This window comes from Anthonomus grandis, chromosome 2, assembly GCF_022605725.1.
Source record: "Anthonomus grandis grandis chromosome 2, icAntGran1.3, whole genome shotgun sequence".
NCBI lineage: Eukaryota > Metazoa > Arthropoda > Insecta > Coleoptera > Curculionidae > Anthonomus > Anthonomus grandis.
Genome location: NC_065547.1, coordinates 37,690,826 through 37,705,020, shown reverse-complemented (window position 1 = coordinate 37,705,020; position 14,195 = coordinate 37,690,826). Strand labels below are relative to the sequence as shown.

General features: G+C 32.3%; 1 protein-coding gene across 6 annotated transcripts in view; it reads left to right on the top strand.

Moving 5' to 3' along the window:
- LOC126750268 (alpha-1,3-mannosyl-glycoprotein 4-beta-N-acetylglucosaminyltransferase B) overlaps positions 1-14,195 on the top strand; it is a 168,156-nt gene that overhangs the window by 52,102 nt on the left and 101,859 nt on the right. The window contains exon 1 of one of the 6 annotated variants that reach the window (XM_050459831.1): positions 12,357-12,754. The exons of the other annotated variants lie outside the window; for them this stretch is intronic. The gene's annotated coding sequence lies outside the window, so the exon portion shown is untranslated. Of the gene's footprint in view, positions 1-12,356; positions 12,755-14,195 lie in introns of those variants that run through there. 6 annotated transcript variants of the gene reach the window in all.

The following is a 14,195-nucleotide window of genomic DNA, read 5'->3' as shown; positions in this document are numbered from 1 at the left end:
AAAGTTTCGTGATTTACACGGTCAAACGCCGTTGAAAAGTCAGTATAGATAGCGTGTACCTGACTACTATCTTAAAATAATATAATAAATTCAACAAAAGTAAGAATATTATTTATCATAGAACCGAGACAAGATGCCAGATGATTTCTTAAAAAATTTGGTAATTCAGCTGATGGGAATACTTTTAGGCTTATAATTTTTAATTTTCTTGTTATCTCAAGAGTTCAGAAACTTCCAAATTTCTTACATTATCGATTACTAGTACTTAAAAACATTTTCTTTACATCCGGCGCCTACAATATACTTTTTTATTTGTAGTCATTAGCTCTTTTTATATATTCACAGGTTTTCGATCTGTACCTTGAGAAAGGAGAACTGTTTCTTTATATTCTAAAGTCTAATTTAAATTAAAAATGAGGCGAGCTCGAAAGTTTTCTGGGTGTTTGATTGATTTGAAGATTTTGTCCAAAGAAAGAAGTTACCGAAGTTGCTTATCAAGCTGAGTTAATATCAATTAGGCACCTACAAGAACGGAAGCTGTTCAAGCTGTTCTTTACTTGGTAAATTAAGCATCAATGACAATAATAACATCTCGATAGTTGCGGTCCTTAAATTTAAAACTAGGAATATTGAAGAAATATTTAAATGGTTTTTATATATCTAATGGCACAGAAAACCTTGGCACTTTATTTATATGTTTTTTATCAATGAAAGAATTGACGTGTTTTAGACATAAGCCCGAGAGATTAAGATTGGATAGTAAGATCAACTTTTATAGTTACGAAGATTATAATAAATCTGAAAATAAAAAAATACTTAATGCCATTCAATGGAAGGTAATGGTAAAATTTAAATTACTACCTAATTTGTTTGTCTCGTTTTGTTGAAAAAAATACACATTTTGCGTGCTATTGAACATATTTTAATGTGTTAGTGCTAAGTGCTAAAATGAAAACATTGGAGTAATAGACCATTCTGACATAGCTATACCATTATAACAGTATGACTTAGACGAATAATTTTACAATAGATTCAATCAGACTTTTAATAGTCTCGATAGCCCTACTTTAATGCTTCTCTAAATTTTCCTTCTTTTATTTATTTTTTTATATTGTAATCTCTTTTCTTTAACTCTAAGAGAGAAATCCAGATTCTTTTAAATCTTTTTAGTTAAAATGTAGCTTTCAAGTGTGCCTAACAGCAATTAAACTAAAAAGGTGTAAAACCTGCTTCAAAGTATTTAATTTGAAAAAGAAAGGTAAAATTGCTTTTAACGAAAAAGTAATTTATTCGTGGAAACGAAGCGAATTGATTTTTTTTGTCTGAGTTTTTTAGATTTATTTGTGATTCTATTTTTTGCTTACTGGCCTGCTCTATAAACATATGCTTATAATTCCAGTACTTGGGAGATCATTAAATCCGATTGCGAAGTGCCTTTTTATAACATATGATGATGTTTCTTTATAATTTAGTAGGAAAACTATATTTTTTGATTGCCTGCGCCCATTTAAAAGAAACCAAACATAGGATTTAAATTGGCCATAAACTGTGTTCTTACTTTGAAGATATCCTAATAACGTTTTTGTAATGTTTAACGAGGCAACATAAAATAAATAATAATGAGAGAGGATCATTAAATAACACCATAAACCAAAATAGAGTCGGAAAAGGCTTCAGGGTCAAAGCCGAGACACGTTGAAGGCATTAATGTTAATAGACGAATTTTACGATTCACACTTTACGCCCGACGGCGGATGTGTACCCGCAATTACGGACGGATTACGGTCAAACTTGGGTCATGCGAATCTAACATTTTGCTATTTGAAGACCTTCCTTCTTATCTTGCAGCATTGTGCGAAAGAATAATAAAGATCGAGTTCAGCAGAAAGCCACAGTATGATTAATTTCGGGCTTCCATATACAGTGCCGTTATTGTTCGCTTTTTATGGGTGTGGAACTGATATGGTGGGTATTTAACCCAGACGTTTGATAGGACACATTTCTGTTGATTTATGCGTCATTTGTTATGAGTTAGGATGCTTATCTAAAACTAGTTTAAATTTTTCTGCAATGACATTGACCAATTAACAATGATCCATTTGAGCCATATTTTAGCGAGTAAGCGCCTTACTCGGTTGCCTTACGATATCTTAGGCGTTACGTCATCATATGGTTGCTCTCGAATGACGTCATGTCTAACAGCTATCAGAGTATAAATATTAGCTATACCTTTCATCGGTATTGCATTCGTTTTGAAGACTGACCTAAACCATGAAAACACCCATTTCTCTAAATTTTCAAAAGTTTTGAGTCTGACTCCGGTCTCATACATTTTTAGGATCAGATCTAGATCGTAACAAAATACAAATTAATTTCGCCCTACAAACGTTTATAAAGGGCATACATTCGCCCAAGAGGAAAAACAATAAACAAAAAAGTTACTGGCGTAAACATAACCTCCCTCATATTTTTTTTCCACAGAAATAAACACAAACTAATCAAAACTAAAAAAATATAAAAAAAAATTGATATCAATATTTATTGTTTATTATTGTTTGAATAGCTTCCCTTTGACTTTAGCATATCGAGTTTATTAGAGGTCTCATAAAATAGTTTCATTTTGATTAAACATATCTCCCTCTACCTCTCCTTTCAGTTTGGACCATGACTTTTAAAACACCTTATATATTTATCAAATAATCACTTTACATTTTTGTGTTTTCTTTTTGTATCTTTAGTCGTATGTTTTATAGTAATTTTGCAGCCGCCGTTTTTAGATTTTCCTTTTGCATTTTTATCTGGATTGACTCTACGCTATGCTAACAAACGCTGCTAAAAAGCGCCTTATACGCTGACGTCATGACTTGATCGCTCGAATGAGACGTTTATAGCCGCTTACTCGCTAAAATATGGCTTTGGATTTAGATCTCCTTTCAGAAGTTGTCAAATGAGGAGCAACTTTTCAAATCGCATTTTGTCCAAAAAATACTTTTTTGGGTATTGACGAAAAACGATTTTCTTTTAAACCCTCCTATTATATATTTTTACAACATAGAGTTGTTTTGATAGAAATTAACATAAAAACCCATTAAGTTATCTCAGTTTAATCAATATTTATTAGAAAATCTGGAAAAATCGAAAAAATGTTTGGACTTAATGCGTGTTGATTCGTAACAATGTATAAAATTCGTTTTGTTTCGTTCAAAATTGGACATAATGCTGTTTGTTCCAATTTATTCGTTTTACAAAAAACTGGTGTTGATAGTGAAATTATTCGACTTTCAGGATAAAATGTCAACTAAGTACCAGGAATATGTTTTTTTTAATTTCTTCGAAAAATGCAAACTTACAAAATAATACTAATGTTAATAACATACAAAGTCCACTTGAAAAAAAAATCAAATTTGTTCCTGCTTCTTCAAGGCAGTCGCACATGGGATTTTCTTCACCTACATCATCTGCAGGATCTGGAATTTCAGCTGCTGGTTCCGTCGTGGTGTTTAAGGCATGATCAGAAAACAAGAGCGAAGAAAGCGGGACTTTAAATTCCCAGTCTTGTCCATATCTTGCACAAAGCAGCTTTCGCACATCAGTTTTCTTTTCTTCTTTGATGTTATTTACCAGTGGTATGTTACAGCAATCCTGCATATCCCTTATCAAAGTTTGGCCTCGTTTTGTTATTGCCATTGGGTGCTTCGAAGCGTCGTCAAACATATAGGTGGGCTCAAGTTTTATGGTAATATCAACGTAGCTGTTTTTTATAATTTTTTGTAAAAATTTTCTTTTCATGTCACTAATTCCATCAATTTTTTTCAGTATTTCTTTGAGTTCTTTGTAGTTTTTAAGGAACCAGTATTCGCCTAAAACCCTGACAATTCCGTATTGTTGGTAAATTTTGATATAAGCTTGGGGCTCAACACCTCTTCAGTTTTTTGTAGATGTTTCTCAACTCGACCGAATACCCTGTCAGCAGGTAAATAGGAGTGGCCGCGAACTGGGAAATATATTACTATCTGTTTTATGTTTCTTGTGGACTTTTTATGTAGCCAGTATGTTAAGGCATGGATGACGTGTTGGTTTTTGTTTTGGCCTGCGCAGCCGTCCGCAAAAAGCCTAATTTGCGTTACCGAATGTTCAATATGTACTTTTTCTAAAAAGTCTATCAAAGCTGAAGAAATTTCTTGAGCACCTCTTGCATCTTGTGTCTCGTTCCAGACATAAAAATGTGTGTTTTTAGTTGCAACATCAGTCACACAAAAAGAGTGAAATGAAATTTGTCTGGAATAGAAAGCCTCACCAATACTGACTTTGGGAATTGCTTGCACTTGTTGCAAGTCAAACACGTACGTTATGCTCGCTTCTGGGTTTGCTTTATCAAAGTATGGAAAGCTTTAGCTCTCTTTTTGTGAATTAAGATGTTTGAAATTAAACCTTCTTTGATAACACCATTTTCACAAGACTGAATTTCACTTTTAAGTCTAGCGCAATAGCTACAGGTATCGGAAGCGGGAGAGCCAAACCCTAGATTAAACTTTGTCTCAAAAATTTTTACGAAAAACGTTTTTTTTACTTTCAACTCGTCTTCAACGGTAGTATTATAAAGGTGAAAAAGTCGATTTATGTTCAAAGATGAATGCAAGTGAAGTCGACGGCTTTTATTTCGTGATGACTTTCGCAACCTCGCAAATTTGAAATGAACTCGTACACTTGCTTTCTTTTTGCAGAAAATTTCTGAAGTTTATGATCCCCTTCTCGTGTCTCTACGATCCCGATTCCAGATAAAATTCCGTCAGCAATTGTGTTTAGTCTTCGCTGACCGACCCCAAACAACTTAGCAAAGAACTTGGAGCATACAGGTAGTCTTTGTTTTTCTGTAGATATCAAGAAATATTTAACTGCAACGCGATGTGGCTTATTTTTTCTCACCTCACCACGAACTCGGTTGCGTTTTGGTTGAGCCACATCTATTAAAAAGGATCCTCTTTTATCTTGCTCCTTCCTATCTGGTTTATAAAAAACTTTTCTCTTTGCTTTTGCTAGGATGCTTCTTGAAATACTGAGACAGTTAAATTTTCCTTCTCTGTGGAGGCAGGGTGGTTGAAAATTAAGCAACAAAGGGTCAGGATCTTGATATCTATAAAAAAATAAGTGTATATAGGTGTGAATATTTTTTATTGTAACAAACGAGCAATACTTACCTCTTCTTATAATTCATTTCCCTTTTTGTCTTTTTTCATTGCCTTTTCCTTGACCCATTATTATAGTTGCCCACAATAACACTGTTATCGAGGTTTTCCATTATAACGCACTTCAGCATCTACACTTTCTAGTTCCTAAATATTTTATTCAAAGAATGTAACTGGACAATATACACCTGTTCTTGCAGAAACTTACTGGATTGCAGGTTATAACAAACAAAACACAACACTAGCTTTATATATTAGCTGTTTTGTTCGAGACAGCGCGTTCTAGTGGCGATATAACATAATGCGTTTTGATTCGACTACATCTGTGGACAAAATGCATTTTGATGTGAACCCTATACTTTGCACGTCGTTACACAGTGACATAATGCCGTTTCATTTTTACAGGATTGTAGAACACAATAATTAATTTGCAAATCCGCTTCAAGCTCAATTTTGTCCCAAATTGGACAAAATGCGTTTTGAAAAGTTGCTCCTCAAATAGGCTAATAATACTAAGAATTGTAAATGATTCATAAAGAAGGAAAAAAGAAACAAAATAGAAATACTCAATATTTACCTGAAATATTCATACCATTTTATTTTACATTAATTCTTGCATCTCATTATAAAAATTACCGTCTTAAACAAATTACAATTAATAATCCGCAAAGCACCTAGGTATTAAAAGCAGAAATATTCAGAATATTTTTACTTTAATGACAATTTTCAGATAGTAAATAAATGTCAGAAAATAAAAGAATTCCAATAAAAGTACAGATTTCCCGAGGCAAGCAAAATGTTTGTTTTTAATATTTCTTTATGTCTAAAATAAATTATTTTCTATTAAAATATTGAAAACTTTTTTATTATTTTAATTTTTAAGGACCCTTTGCTTAACTAGGTACCTAATAATAAAAATATGTGTACATTTTTGAATTTTTTGCTTTGTAGGAAGAAGAAGAACTTTTGGTTTCAAAAGTTATTGAACCCCATCAGATGATTTATAAGCATAGTTGACACGCTCTTATTTAATATTTACAATTGGTTAATACTTGACTGCGATTGAATGAGAAATAAAAGAAAATGAAGACAAAATTATAAATCTATGTTTCACTTATTTGTTTTGTACTTAGGTGGCTCCTCTAATGCGTATTTGTCTTGTAATAATTATTGAAACTATGCGATTGGTAATACAGTGAAAGCTCCCATAAGCGGACACTCACGGTTCCGTAACTTTTGTCCGCTTATGGGAGGTGTCCGTTTAAAAGAGAGTATGTGAGTATAGAGTATAAATAACGGGCTATATAACCATGAGAAAATGAGGTAGTACATAATCATGAGGAAAATGAAACAGAAACTCGCCATATTTTTAAAGTATGTATTTATGCTATATATTATCTATATGTATGTATACGCATACAAAAACATAAATAATTCAATACATGGTACGAGAATTTAAAAAAAATACATTATTCTTTAGCTTTTTGAAAAAAGTTTAAAATGTTTGTCTGACGAAATGTTACCATCTTTTGCTGAAGGAGACAATTTTCGTAATAACTTTCTAAATTTTTTAAATGTTGAAATGCAGTGAAATCATCTTTAGCAATTTTTTTCAATATAGAAATATGATTTAGAGCTTCCCCATATGAATTTATAGTTTTTGAACCTCTTAGTGAGTCCACCAGTTCCACTTCTTCTTCTGAGTCGTTTGGACTACCATATTCAAGTTGGCCTGGGCTTTCTACATCCAAATTCGAAAAGTTGTCAATGGCATTTTCTTCTGTTGTTATGTTATTGTTTTAGGCCAGGAAATCATCTACTTTCTGGGGGTCTGCTACTCCTAAATGTTTGGCATGTCGCAGTAACTGAGCAAGTGTCGCTAAGGGCAGATCGTCTTAATCGATAATTTTGCTCAGCAAATTCTGAGCTACATCCACTTTTTCTGAATCTAGCTTTGCCAAAATTTACTTTATCTTATGCTGTTTTTATCAAAATACAAAGCTTCTAACACATTAATAGACTTTGTAAGCTCAGATAAGCTTTGGATATCGTCAATTTTTATCAAAATATGTTTTAAAATCAAATGCCGATAATAACATTTAAAGTTCTGTATAATACCTTGATCCAAGGGCTGACAAACTGAAGTTGTGTTTGGCGGTAAAAACATAATTTTTACATTTTTCATTTTCAGATCACGAGGATGAGAGCATGCATCGTCTAAAAATAAAAGAACTTGCCTTTTTTGGATTCCCATTTTCCGGTCGAATTCCTGTAATCACTCAGACATGATTTCTCGGGTCACCCATGCCTTTTTGTTAGATTTCCAAGTCGCTGGTAGATCCTTAATAGCAACGTTTTTTAAAGCACGGGGACGAGCCGCTTTCCCGATAACAATCAAATCGCATTTTTCACCGGCCATATTTGCACAGAAAAATCTTTAGACAACTTTCCACCCACACATGTTTCTCCTTTAAGGGACAGAGCTTTGTCGGGCAATGCGCGAAAAAAAAGTCCACTTTCATCTGCGTTGTACACGTTTTCTGGTTTGTAGCCAAGCAACATGGACAAAAAGTTTCTCCAAAAATTGTGACAAATCAACTTGATTTACTGTAGCAGCTTCGCCAGATATGCATTTGAAACTTACACTATGTCTCTTGCGCCACTTTTGCAGCCACCCGTCGGACGCACTGAAATTATTATAGCCCAAAGTAATGGCGATTTCTGTAGCTTTCATTTTCACTAACGGCCCTGAGATTGGAATGTTCTAACTTCTAGCTTTCACAAACCACTCAAAACATGTTTTGTCTATAGCAAAACCTTCCTTTTTTAAAAAATCCTTCTTTTGATTTTATATTAGTTCCTGATTGCCATTTACTCCTGATATCTTCCTTATTTTTGGCAATTTCAGCTACTAGCGTTTTCCCAATATTAAACCTCTTTGCCGAATGACGAACTGAAACACTTTCTCTGTCTAATACATTAACATCACCTTCCTTTAACGAGAGCATCCTTTTTTTTTTGGTGCCATTTTACAGTTACAATAATAAAATATCTCAATCAACTACGAATTTGCCTGAACTGAAGATAAACCACAAGATTACATACTGGCTAGCCAACGAAATGCGTTAATGGGGAATCACCTAATATAATTCGGGGAATTATCGAATTTTATGTGCATTGCAATAAGCGGAACTAAAAATCGTCCGGGTATTAGAGTTTCGCGTCCGCTTATGGGAGATTTTTTGATCACATACAGAAAAATGTAGTGTCCGCGTCCGTTTATAAGAGCGTCCGCTTATCGGAATGCATTTAACATTGAAAATGATATGCTGAAATTCGGCTCCAGGAACTTTGTCCGGTTAAAAGAGATGTCCGCTTATAGTAGCTGTCGGCAAGGAGAGCTTTCACTGTATTATGTAGGGAGCAAATCAATATAGGGCTCTTTGATTGTCATAAGTTGGCTCAAAACATTACCAAACTGTCACAGCCAAGAGTTTAAAATAAGACAGAGTTTGTAATTCAGTAAATCCATATAAATTTTAAAAGAAGCATAAAACAAACTTTATTGAGACTGGAAAATTGCTTTTTTCCATTCAATGAAAAACAAATTGACCCAAATTCTCAAAAAGTTGAAGCGAATAAAGTGGTTAATGCCTTGAAAATTTAAATCAAATCACTTTTCCCTGAATCTATTAAAGCTAATTTAGCAACTCATCGATAGAATTTTCTTATCAAAGCAAATCCATTTAACTATCAATTACTTTTCAATTTAAAGGCTGAATAGAAACACCATGATAGAGTTCTTTGCATCCGATTAAATATAATTTTTCTTTTAGTGTTTAAGGAAACCCAATTAAAATAAGCAGTTTAAAAAGTTTGCATGAATGTAATATGGATTTCGTTAAAAGTCGTTAAAATTGGATTTTATATATATCAAGAAATTTAGAGAAGACTTAATTTCTTGGTATTTCTAGACTTATTATCTTCTTAAAAAATTAGGTTGCGAATAATTCGTCAAATATTAATTCCCTAATATTTCACATAAAAGGAATAATATTGATATTTACATATTCTCGACTAACATTAGTTACTATTTTTTGCTAGTCTACCTGTCTTTAAAAAGCCATTTAAGTCAATTTAAGTTTTGTTTGTCATATGCAAGAGTGTCGGTTGCTGTTTGTGGCGGAAATTGCGTGTGCATTTATCCTTACACAAATTTCAGGAGTGTATATTGTCTACCTAAAATAACGACGCTTGTTTGGTTACAGAATTGATGGTTTAAGCTTTGATGTTTGACCATAGGTGCCAGCGCTGTCTTCTTATTCCAGCTATTATTTTTACATATTTTTCTTAGCTGGCGTTATGTTTACAGAATTTCAGGTTAGATATGAAGATTTTTATATATGGTGCCATCTTTGGCATAATACCAGAGGACAGTTTCATGATACAGATTATGTGATGCTTAGGGTCTCGTTTTGTAGGTAGAACGGTAAGGAATCTAAACAAAGCCAGATAATCACCTTGTAGCTATTAATATTGTTCTCAAATAAAAAAAGCAAGTTTCTGAAGGCTGTTTAGTTTTGTTGCAGCCATTTACTGAGAAACTTTTCATATAGTTATATTAATTAAGTGTTAATTATACAGTGACCGCCTAAAGTTCTGCATAAATTCGATAAAAATTAGAGACATGATTTTTTGAGAAAACGCTCGGACCCGTCGATTTTTATTTTAAGTTGCGCATTATTTCACATAAATTTTTGTATACAGGGTGGAACAGAAAAAAATATATGACGTCATCGGTCATTTTTTTAAATGGAATGGCATATTTTTTATTGCATTTATGAAATATAGGCGAAATTTCAAGCAAGTTTCGTATAACACACCTTATCTCAAAACTCAACTGGTTCTGAAATATTTACATTTAAATAACAAGAAAATAAATAAGTACGTCTATTTACAAATTAAGGTAAAATCGAGGATAAAAATAATGTTATAAATACTGCCAATTGTTTTTATTTCCATGGTTGCACTTGTAAAGAATCTCCATTTTCGAATGTCACTGTCAATTCGAAAATTAATAGTTTTTATCAGAATAAATTATGGCTAATTTAACGGAAACCCAAAGAATTGAAATTTTGATGATGCTAGGATACGGGGATGGTATGCGCACGCAAAAAGAAGTAAGTGAACTGTTCAATGCCAAATACCCATAAACCATCCTATTTCTCAGTCAACAGTTAGTAGAATAGAGCACAAAAATAAAAATCGACGGGTCCCAGCGTTTTCTCAAAAAATCATGTCTCTAATTTTTATCGAATTTATGCGGAACTTTAGGCGGTTACTGTATAATTATTAAGTGTTATAATTAATAAGTTAAAATCATATTAGTTATATTATTATCACTAGATTTTGAGACAATAGCAGACGCTCGTCAATAATCAATTAACTTCAAGGAAATCTTCAAGTTTTTTTAATGGAGTGTAAAGGCGTCAATTTTTTTATTAAATTATTTTGAATAAATCCTCTTGTGTGCAGTCGAAGTATTAATTATTATTAACCAACTACAAAGATTATTTACTGAGAAGTTTCTGTATATCAGAATTCAAAAAGTGTTATAGCAATTAAATAATGCATAAAATCCACTACGATATTGATTCGGAATCAATAACAATATTCGTATGAAAATCCCCCATTAAACCGGTTAAGCGTGACAATATTGTGGCGGTATACGTACCTAATACGTTAGTCGGGTCCAATGTAATGTAATGTTTATTAGGTCCGTAAATGGGCCGTGAAGGCCAATTAAATGTTTTTTAAAAATGCAATGCAAAGATATACGCAAACGTGCGTTGCGGCCGCTTTAGGATAATCACGACGGTAGCAAGCGTATTATTCGATAATGCCAATTTCCTAGTAGTGCCTACTGTATGGATTACTTCGAGAATTAACGGTTACTAGCTTACTTACAGCTAGCTATTCAATTGAAAAAATTATGAAACAAAAAGGAATTAAAGTAGAATTGAATTGAGTTCATATAATAATGCAACTTTGATGCACCTCAAGTTAGACGTAATTTAGTTGCTAACCGTATAAATTTCCAGCGCTTTCAAGTGGCTATATAAATTTAAATTTTCAGCCCCTCGATTCTAGCGGTAACGAGTTATATATTGGTTTATGTTTGCCAAGGTTGATTTGTTTATTTGCGTTTTGTCGTTTAAATAAACTTTGTATTGGGATATATGTAAAACCCGATAAGGCTGTATTTGTTACGTGTAAAAACATGTATCGATATTTATTTGGTATGATATGATTTACGGGAACAATATTTAAATAGAGTTGTGTACTAGTAAACCCATTTTTTTTCAAAGTAATCTTTAAAAATGGTTGTGCTCAGACTATGTTTGAGATAGCAGTGATTTTAATTTACCCTATACTACTTGGTTGATGAGTGCTGAGGGCAAGTTATGTATAGATAGTTTGCAATCAACAAATTTTTATTTTTACAATTTTTTACAAAGTTATTTTTTCAAACATTGTCCGAAGCATTTACGAATATTACACAGCGTCCCCTAGCTTATGAATTAGAACTTCCTATTTATAATAACAGTAATCTTGAATATGATTTCTGTTGAATTACTTTTTTTGTTGGGTATTACGTTACTTTTATAATAAAAATTAATATAGAAAATACTATCTCACACGCTCAAATATTGAAAAAAAGAAGACATTTCTTATTTTCAATATTTAAGCGTATGAATATTTTTTAAATTGATTTTTATTATAAAAGTGACGTAAAACCCAACAAAATAATTAACTTATTATGAATATGTTTTATACACCTGCTATTAATAGGAATTTTTACATTGTTCTCTACTATGCTCTTGAAATGTTTATTCCAGTTAAGCATTATAAATCATCGAAATTTCCTCCCTGGTTCAATCCTGAATTACAAAATTTAATCATAGAGAACCAAAAGACAAAAAATATAAAACGTCCAAACTTGAAGTGAAATACATAGTATTTTCTACTTCAAGAAGTAGGTGCAAGGTTTTAAGTGATAATTGCTATAAATTCTATATTACTAAAATAAATCATGATGTAACCTAAAATTCGAAGAACTTCTGGGGACATGTAAACATCTTACGAATACCAAATTCCAATAGGATGCAACTTAATGGCAGATTTGCTAAAGGTGGTAAGGATATATTTAAATTGTGTGCTCGTCATTTGTCACCAACATAAAATTACATTTCCCAATTATAATTTTGGTTACAACCTTGATTTTCATTCTATTAACATATCTCTTACTGATGTTTTACAGAATTCTGTAAAATAAGTTTTCTTGATTCAGATATATAAGGGTGGGAATAGAACTACAGGGGTGTAAGCAAGCAACCAACACGATAAAACTACCATAACATTTTTGCCTACATAGGCAAAAGGCATAGGGAAGTTTTTGAGAACCATGGTCAGCTGGATAGCATTTACACTGACTTCTGAACGTCTCATTCAGAAATTGCGTGGGATGGGTCTGAGAAAGTGGATTTTTGTCGAATCGTATTTAATTGGTGCGTATATATTACATAATTTCTTTAAAAAATTAGGTCTTTTTTGGTGTACATCAAGGCTCCCACACAGGACCTATTTTATTCATTATATTTATTAATGACCTTTGTTGTGTTATACGTCACCCGAAATTTTTATTATTTCCAGACGACCTAAAATTCTACTTGTAATTAAATTTGACTTATTGTAATTGTAGGTGATAAAATCCGCAATTAATGAGTAACTTTTACAAGTCGTTTTTGTTAGTGTTTTTTTATGGTCAGTAAATAATGGTTTGGAACTTAATTAATTTTGTTTTAGTCGTTCTCTAAGATTACCTGTAAGTCATTACACAATAAATGGCTTAGTTCTCAAATTTGCTACTACTGTTAGAGACTTGCGTATTACTGGACAGTAAATTAATATTTGTGCGTCATTATGATAGGATTGTCAATAAGGATATGGGTAATCTTGGTTTTGTTGTGCATAACTCTTGTTTCAAGATGCTTCAATTTAATTGTTCTTTCTGGGCTTGCTTTATGGTCACCTTTTTACTTTAATCATGTGGAAACAATTAAAGCCGTTCAAAAAGTATTTTTTCGTTCACTGGCTTTGAAGGCTGACATTGAAGTTTACCAGAATTTGCATATTAATTATATATTTATTGCCGATAGTTTTTAAGTGGGAAGGACTCGTTTGTATTTACTGGAGAGCACAATGAGCTTAATCTAGACCCCTTCATACATAGACTTATGTAATAAGTGTAAATGTAATATGTAAAAACCCCAAGTCGTAATTTAATTCATTTAAATTAAGAGTTAGGGTTGTTTTACGTTTATGTATTTTTTGCTTTTTGAGTTTTGCTATAGTTTTGTTTATTTTCGTATTAATGATTATTGTTGTATTCTTTACCGCTTATTGTTATTCTTATTATTATTTCTATGTAGAATTTTTAGGGACCACGCCCAATATGAAAAGTTGAAATTATTAGGCACCGTTCATATCTAGGTGAGCTTAAGCGAGTCTATATAACTGTCAGTACCTGAGCATGCTTTTTATCCATTCACCTGTTTTCTCTATAAACTTATTTGAATTATTGTATATTTAAACTCTCATTCTTTTGTAAGTATGTATCTCGAAGAGGTTTTATTTTCATTTTTTCAAAACTTTCTGTTTTGTTTTTTCGTCATTTGGTGTTTCAATTGGCTTCCTGGCTTTTAATCACATGAATATTTTAGGTTTTTTCACTAACCATTATTAAGAAAAAAATATCACAATAATAACACAACCGTAATACAAGACAAACTAACATTCAGATACTTTTTAAAAGTAACGAAGAGAATGGACAAACACCTTGTATACAAAATGACTGTTGCCTGCGAAAGCCGTAGAAATTTCTTTGATCTTTGGCGACATTTGGCCTAATTAGTGCTAGTAAAAAGAGGCCGGCGACTCGTGCCGTCG